The following is a 9,398-nucleotide window of genomic DNA, read 5'->3' on the forward strand; positions in this document are numbered from 1 at the left end:
AGCTAAGATTCACTCCCAGTAGGCGGCGGCTTAGCGTGAGTAAATCTGCTAAAAGCAGCTTGCGAGCGAACAACTCGGAATGAGGGCCCATATTCTGTGTGCAACTCTGACTGTATCTGCATACGAAATGCTACGTTACAGTGATTTCCAGGAATACACTGTAATGTAGCATTTCGTATGCAGATACAGTCACAGTCACACACAGAATATATGCATGCCGCATATCATTTTAATCAGCAGAAGCTGCTTGTGCCCCATAGGCATTTGCTTAGTTTGCCTATGCCTAAGGCCGGCTCTGCCTCCCATCTCTACCGCTGGAGGATGGGTAGGGGGCCCAGTGCATTGCTGTTAAGACAGCCCTGAGCCCAATATCCAATGCAAACATGGATTTAGGGCTCTTTTCATCTGTAATAAATAGAACCCGTCATAGGAAAGGTGGCATTATAATACTGCTTGTTGGAGAAACAATGGAATGTAAAGTTCTTTGAAAAGACAAATGAAGCCGCTCTCCCACAATGAAAATCCTGCATGTGCCCCTCTATGGGGCGTTCTATAGACACACATAAACACGCATGTACACAGTATGTAAGGAACGTGCCGTTGTTCTGCAACAGGCAACCTTGAACACGCTGGGGATCTAGAAGGAGGTGACACAGGCAGACACAAGGCAGATATCCTGTAGCCTTGCAGCTGGGATTGCTGGAGATCTGACTAGAACATTAATACCTCCTGCTAAAGCGCAGACAAAAAGTGTCTCTAAAATAGACCAGGGCTGAGCAGACGTAACGGAACTGAACCAGCTTACAGGCTTCTCTGGAGCTCTCTGACTGGGATGTGCAATCTCCAAACTCTCCCTCTCTCTGTAACCTGAATCTAGAGCCCTGGAACTATTACTCGTTAAATGGACGACCATCATGATAAATGTTATTCTTTCTCCAGGGGAAGACTGCCTATTAATATTCCGTGTATACGTTACATGCCAGGTCTAGGGAATTAGGATCACGCGTTCATAAAATAATTCAATGTAAAATTATCTTTATGCTGCAGTAACCTATCCGTTAGGCTCCCACCATGGCAGGGTAATTAAAGGGACCTGACGTACTGCGTAAGTGATTACCAATATGAAATTAATATTAAACTTTAGTGGAATGAGAAAGTAATGGATAATGGGGGTTATTCAGAGTTTTTAGCAAACCAAAAAAGTTAGCAATTGGGCAAAACAATAGCCCTCATTCCGAGTTGTTCGCTCGCTAGCAGTTTTTAGCAGCAGTGCAAACGCTAAGCCGCCGCCCTCTGGGAGTGTATCTTTGCTTAGCAGAAGTGCGAACGAAAGGATCGCAGCGCTGCTACAAAAAAAGATTGTGCAGTTTCTGAGTAGCTCGAGACTGACTCCTAGCATCAGCCAGTGACACATCCTGCTGCAGGGAAACGAGCACGCCAGCGCTCGTATTACCGGAAGTAAGGACCCGAACTTCCGGTTGCGGCGGTGAAGACAGAGCAGCGGCTAAAGTGCGGCTAGCGGGAGGAGGAGGCAAAAAGGCAGTTACGGCCTAACATAACAGGAGAGGCCAGCCTGCCCACCAGCCTGATTACTACCATCATATACAGAAACCTCCAGTCACGCTCGCACCAAAGTAATAGGGTAAGTCAGGGATAGTTCTACCCTTAAAGACTTTGCCCTCTAATTAAGTGTCCTTAAGCTCCAAACCAATCACTCTGAAAGGAGCTGTAAACATTGCACTTACCCCCCTTCCCTCCCCTTCCCCAACTGTCTCAAAATTTAATTTATTTATTTCCCTTTTTTTATTTTTATTTTTTATTTTTCATTTTATTATTTTTTCTTAATTTATTGTTTTGTTGTTTATACACCTACATTATTCACAGAACACCAGATACCAATACATACAAGCGCTTGGTTTAACAAAAATTTCAAAAAGCACCATTAAACAACCTGAGCAGCTTTTTTTCACTCACAGCGCAGCAAACTATACCAAATTTATTCTGCAATCTCCAAACTCTCCCTCTCTCTGTAACCTGAATCTAGAGCCCTGGAACTATTACTCGTTAAATGGACGACCATCATGAATAAATGTTATTCTTTCTCCAGGGGAAGACTGCCTATTAATATTCCATGTATATGTCACATGCCAGGTCTAGGGAATTAGGATCACGCGTTCATAAAATAATTCAATGTAAAATTATCTTTATGCTGTAGTAACCTATCCGTTAGGCTTCCACCATGGCAGGGTAATTAAAGGGAACTGACGTACTGCGTAAGTGATTACCAATATGAAATTAATATTAAACTTTAGTGGAATGAGAAAGTAATGGATAATGGGGGTTATTGAGAGTCGTTAGCAAACCAAAAAAGATAGCAATTGGGCAAAACAATGGCCCTCATTCCGAGTTGATCGCTCGCTAGCAGTTTTTAGCAGCAGTGCAAACGCTAAGCCGCCGCCCTCTGGGAGTGTATCTTAGCTTAGCAAAAGTGCAAACAAAAGGATCGCAGTGCTGCTACAAAAAAACTGCTACTAGCTAGCGATCACTTCAGACTGCTTAGTTCCTGTTTTGACGTCACGAACACGCCCTGCGTTCGGCCAGCCACGCCTACGTTTCCCCAGCCACTCCTGCGTTTTTATCTGACATGCCTGCGTTTTTACACACATTCCCCGAAAACGGTCAGTTACCTCCCAGAAACACCCACTTCCTGTCAATCACTCTGCGGCCAGCAGTGCGACTGAAAAGCGTCGCTAGAGCTTGTGTGAGACTGCATCGGCTTTTGTGAAAGTACGACGTGCGCACTGTGCACCATACGCATGCGCAGAAGTGCCGCTTTTTCACCTAATCGCTGCGCTGTGAACGAAAGCAGCTAGCGATCAACTCGAAATGAGGGCTTATGTGCACTGCAGGGGGGCAGATATAACGTGCAGAGAGAGTTAGATTTGGGTGGGTTACATTGTTTCTGTGCAGAGTAAACACTGATTGCTTAATTTTTACACTGCAATTTAGATTTCAGCTTGAACACACCCCACCCAAATCTAAATCTCTCTACACATGTTATATCTGCCCCACCTGCAGTACAACGTGATTTTGCCCAAATGCTAACTTTTCTGTTTTGCTAACAACTCTGAATAACTCCCAATGACTGCTCTGAGCGGGGGATAATGCTAAGCATTATTATGTTTGATCAACACATAATTGGTTTCTTAGGGAGGAACAATTCATGAAGCAGTGAAAAGAGTGGAGCCAGTGGCAACCAATCAGCTGCTCTGTACAATTGTATAGTATGCAAATGATAAATATTACTTCAATGCTGATTGGTTGCCATTGGGCAACTTCTCCACTGGCTCACTTCTCCACACTTTTCACTGCTTCATGAATAGAAATATCTGTCTCTTTTCAGCAACAGCAAAGGCCAGTGTAAACGTTATCCAATAGTAAAGGCCCATACACACTTGACGATAAAATGAGCGACGTCGTTCATTTCAGCCCTCATCAACGACGTCGCTCATTATATCGTCAAGTGTGTATGCATCCGACGACCACCGATGCGCGGCCCCGCGGGACGTTAACGACCCTCGCTTATCTGTGGAGCATGTATGCTCAATTTCCACTATGGTCGTTACCGACCAGAGACGTCGTTGAATGTGTATGGTGTGAACGACCAACGACCAAGCCACTGTTCACCAGCCCTGTTCCCAGCTCATTAGTTTAATAAACTGTTCAGCTTGGATGCTTCAACGATGAATGGTCTTTGGTCGTTGGTAGTGTGTATGCTCATGTCGTTTGCTCAGCTGTTCAAGGGAAGTCGTTAACGACGTGTGCATCGTCAAGTGTGTATGGGCCTTAAGACTCCACTGAAGATGTAGAAATAAATAGGCAACTGTTGCCTAAACATAATTTTCTTCAAAGAACAATGAAGTTTAAAAATTACATTTTGTAAGTAAATCCCAAAGAATGTAAAAATATTTGTATGAAGCAAAGTTATGGTGGGGAGGTATCAAGTCTTGGAGAGAGTCAAAGTGGAGATTCTAACATTCTATAATTTATCTAGCGCAGTTGTCGAAATGACAGAAGCTATTGGTTGCTTTGGCCAACTACTCCATTTTACCTTCTCTCTAAGGCAAGATACATCTTCCCCATAGTCCTTGCTCACAGGGGCATCAGAAACTTTTTTTGCTTGGGGGGTAGGGGGGGGGGGGGGGGGCGGCAAGATAAAATATCTATTTGGCGCCCCTAGCTTCTGTCCACTGTAGATGGGTCGCTTGCACCTGTATGGAACTCTATGGAGCAGCTGGGAGTGAGTGGCCCCTTGTACACATTGCACCTGGTAGAGCCCCTTATACACATTATGCCAGGTAGAGCCATTACACACATTATGCTAGGTAAAACCCATTACACACATTATGCCTGGTAAAGCCGCTTGTACACATTACCCTGGTAGAGCCGCTTGTACACATTACGCCTGGTATAGCCCATTACACATGTTACACATTACGCCAGGTAGAGCCCATTATACATATTACACCAGATATAGCCCATTATACACATTACGTCTCGTAGAGCATATTATACACATTACACCTCGTAGAGCCCTATACACACATTATGCCAGGAAGAGCCACTTGTACACACTACACCTGGTAGAGCCGCTTGTACACAAACCGCCAGGTACAGTCCATTATACATATTACTCCTGCTAGAGCCCATTACATGTTACACATTATGCCTGGTAGGGCACATTATACATATTACGCCTGGTAGAGCCCATTACACATGTTACACATTATGCCAGATATAGCCCATTACAGTGGCGTAACTAGGGCCCCGCAGCCACTGCGATCGCTTGGAGGCACAGGGCTGCGGGGGGGGGGGGGGGGGGGGCACTGCTTGCTGCTATTTTGGGAAGGACACAGAGGGCACAGTGTGCGCCTTTCCTGTGTGTCCCTCCTGGGTCACCGGCGGCAGCGGCGTGTCTGTTAAATGATGAAGTGCCAGTTCGTGAGCTCTAATTGGCTCACGAACTGGCACTTCATTTGACAGACACGCCGTTGCCGCTGGAGACCCAGGAGGGACACACAGGAGAGGCGCGCACTGTGCCCTCCGTGTCCTTCCCAAAATGCACAGCGGCGGGGGAGGCCGGGGGGGGGGGGGGGGATGGGGTGTACCTGGCACTGGGGGGGGGGCATATTTGGCACTGGGGTGGCATATGTGTACCTGGCACTGGGGTGGCATATTTGGCACTAGGGTTTATATGTGTACCTGGAACTGGGGGGTATATCTGTACCTGGCACTGGGGGGGGGGGCATATTTGGCACTGGGGGGTATATGTGTACCTGGCACTGGGGGGGGGCATATTTGGCACTGGGGGGTATATGTGTACCTGGCACTGGGGTGGCATATTTGGCACTAGGGTTTATATGTGTACCTGGAACTGGGGGGTATATCTGTACCTGGCACTGGGGGGGGCATATTTGGCACTGGGGGGTATATGTGTACCTGGCACTGGGGGGGCATATTTGGCACTAGGGTATATATGTGTACCTGGCACTGGGGGGTATATCTGTACCTGGCACTGGGGGGGTATATTTGGCACTGGGGGGTATATGTGTACCTGGCACTGGGGGGGTCATATTTGGCATTGGGGGGTATATGTGTACCTGGAACTGGGGGGTATATCTGTACCTGGCACTGGGGGGGGGGGCATGTTTGGCACTGGGGGTATATCTGTACCTGGCACTGGGGGGTATATGTGAACCTGGCACTGGGGGGGGGGGCATATTTGGCACGGGGGGGGCATATCTGTACCTGGCACTGGGGGGGTGGCATGTTTGGCACTGGGGGTATATGTGTAGATGGCACTGGGGGGGCATATTTGGCACTGTGGGTATATGTGTAGCTGGCACTGGGGGGGCATATTTGGCACTGGGGGTATATGTGTACCTGGCACTGGGGGGGCATATTTGACACTGGTGGTATGTGTGTAGCTGGCACTGGGGGGGCATATGGGGCACTGGGGGCATATGTGTATCTGGCACTGTGGCGGAATATCTGGCACTAGGGGCATATGAGGCACTGGGAGCACAGGCCTAGCAACAAGCATTACCCCCCTGGTTACAAGCACAACACCCAGCTCATGAAATCCCTGGCAACAAGCATTACCCCCTAGCAACGAGCATGACACCCAGTGCATGAAACCCCTGGCAAAGAATATTACCCCCTGGCAACAAGCTTGAAACCCAGCACATGATACCTCTGGCAACAAACATAACACCTACCGCATGAAACCCCTGGCAACGAGCATGACACCCTGAGCATGAAAACCCCTGGCACCGTGCATGGAACCAAGAGCATGAAACCCCTGGCAACGAGCAGGTAATTTAAAATAAGATTTTAAACCTACCGGTAAATCTATTTCTCCTAGTCCGTAGAGGATGCTGGGGACTCCGTAAGGACCATGGGGTATAGACGGGCTCCGCAGGAGATAGGGCACCTAAAAAGAACTTTGACTATGGGTGTGCACTGGCTCCTCCCTCTATGCCCCTCCTCCAGACCCCAGTTAGAGAACTGTGCCCAGAGGAGATGGACAATACAAGGCAGGATTTAGCAATCCAAGGGCAAGATTCATACCAGCCCACACCAATCATACCATGTAACCTGGAACATACATAACCAGTTAACAGTATGAACAAACGACAGTAACGGTCCAAGACCGATGTCAACTGTAACATAACCCTTATGTAAGCAACAACTATATACAAGTCTTGCAGAGTTTCCGCACTGGGACGGGCGCCCAGCATCCTCTACGGACTAGGAGAAATAGATTTACCGGTAGGTTTAAAATCTTATTTTCTCTTACGTCCTAGAGGATGCTGGGGACTCCGTAAGGACCATGGGGTTTATACCAAAGTATCCAATCGGGCGGGAGAGTGCGGATGACTCTGCAGCACCGACTGAGCAAACGCTAGGTACTCATCAGCCAGGGTATCAAACTTGTAGAATTTAGCAAAAGTGTTTGACCCCGACCACGTCGCCGCTCGGCAAAGTTGTAAAGCCGAGACGCCTCGGGCAGCCGCCCAAGAAGAGCCCACCTTCCTAGTGGAATCGGCCTTAACCGAATTTGGTACCGGCAATCCAGCCGTAGAGTGAGCCTGCTGAATCGTATTACAGATCCAGCGAGCAATAGTCTGCTTTGAAGCAGGAGCGACAATCTTATTGGCCGCATACAGGACAAACAGAGCCTCTGTTTTTCTAATTTTAGCCGTCCTGGCTACATAAATTTTTAAGGCCCTGACTACGTCCAGGGATCTGGAATCCTCCAGGTCACCAGTAGCCACAGGCACCACAATAGGTTGATTCATATGAAAGGACGAAACCACTTTAGGCAAAAATTGCGGACGTGTCATCAATTCAGCTCGATCCACATGAAAAATCAAGTAGAGGCTCTTCTGTGATAGAGCCGCCAATTCTGACACTCGCCAACAACATTACCACCTTCCAGGTAAGAAATTTCAATTCAACCTTGTTAAGCGGTTCAAACCAGTGTGATTTTAGGAACTGCAACACCACGTTCAGGTCCCATGGTGCCACTGGAGGCACAAAAGGGGGCTGGATGTGCAGCACTCCCTTTACAAACGTCTGGACTTCTGGAAGAGAAGCCAATTCCTTCTGAAAGAAAATCGAGAGGGCCGAAATCTGTACCTTAACCGAGCCTAATTTCAGGCCCATATCCACTCCTGTCTGTAGGAAGTGGAGAAGACGGCCCAAATGAAAATCTTCCGTAGGTGCATTTTTGGTCTCACACCAAGACACATACTTTCGCCAGATACGGTGATAATGTTTTATCGTCACCTCCTTCCTAGCCTTTATTAAAGTAGGGATGACCTCTTCCGGAATCCCCTTTTTTGCTAGGATTCGGCGTTCAACCGCCATGCCGTCAAACGTAACCGTGGTAAGTCTTGAAATACACAGGGCCCCTGCTGCAACAGGTCTTCCCTCAGGGGAAGAGGCCAGAGGTCTCCTGTGAGCATCTCTTGTAGATCCGAGTACCAAGCCCTTCGAGGCCAGTCTGGGACAACGAGTATCGTCTGTACTCTTCTTCGTCTTATGATCCTCAACACTTTCGTGATGAGAGGAAGAGGAAGGAACACGTAGACCGAGTCGAACACCCACGGTGTTACCAGTGCGTCTACTGCTACTGCCTGAGGGTCCCGAGACCTGGCGCAATACCTCCGAAGTTTTTTGTTGAGGCGTGACGCCATCATGTCTATTTGAGGAGTTCCCCAAAGACGTGTTACGTCTGCAAAGACTTCTTGATGAAGTCCCCACTCTCCTGGATGGAGATCGTGTCTGCTGAGGAAGTCTGCTTCCCAGTTGTCCACTCCCGGAATGAAGACAGCCGACAGAGCGCTTACATGATTTACCGCCCAGCGAAGGATCCTTGTGGCTTCCGCCATTGCGACTCTGCTTCTTGTCCCGCCTTGGCGGTTCACATGAGCCACTGCTGTGACATTGTCTGATTGAATCAGAACCGGAAGGTTTCGAAGAAAACTCTCCGCTTGTCGAAGGCCGTTGTAAATGGCCCTGAGTTCCAACACACTGATGTGTAGACAGGACTCCTGGTCTGACCAAAGACCCTGAAAAGTCTTTCCCTGTGTGACCGCTCCCCATCCTCGGAGGCTCGCGTCCGTGGTAACCAGGATCCAGTCCTGAATCCCGAACCGGCGACCCTCCAGCAGGTGAGCACTCTGCAACTACCACAGGAGGGACACTCTGGTTCCTGGGGACAGAGTTATTTTCCGATGTAAATGCAGATGGGACCCAGACCACTTGTCCAGAAGGTCCCATTGAAAAGTCCTTGCATGGAACCTTCCGAAGGGAATGGCCTCGTAGGCCGCCACCATTTTCCCCAGAACTCGAGTGCATTGGTGAACTGACACCCTTTTCGGTTTTAGCAGGTCTCTGACCATGTTCTGGATGTCTTGGGCTTTCTCTATTGGGAGGAAGACCTTCATTTGTTCTGTATCCAGTATCATACCTAGGAACGGTAGACGAGTTGTCGGAATCAACTGTGACTTCGGTAGATTTAGAATCCAACCGTGTTGCTGGAGCACTCTCAGAGAGAGCGCCACACTGCTCAGTAATTTCTCCCTTGACCTCGCTTTTATCAGGAGATCGTCCAAGTATGGGATAATTGTGACTCCATGCTTGCGCAGGAGCACCATCATATCCGCCATTATCTTGGTGAAAATCCTCGGGGCCGTGGAAAGTCCAAACGGCAACGTCTGAAATTGGTAATGACAATCCTGTACAGCGAATCTCAGGTATTCCTGATGGGGGGCATATATGGGGACATGAAGGTACGCATCCTTTATGTCCAGAGACACCATAAACTCCCC

This window comes from Pseudophryne corroboree, chromosome 5 (assembly GCF_028390025.1).
Source record: "Pseudophryne corroboree isolate aPseCor3 chromosome 5, aPseCor3.hap2, whole genome shotgun sequence".
Lineage (NCBI taxonomy): Eukaryota > Metazoa > Chordata > Amphibia > Anura > Myobatrachidae > Pseudophryne > Pseudophryne corroboree.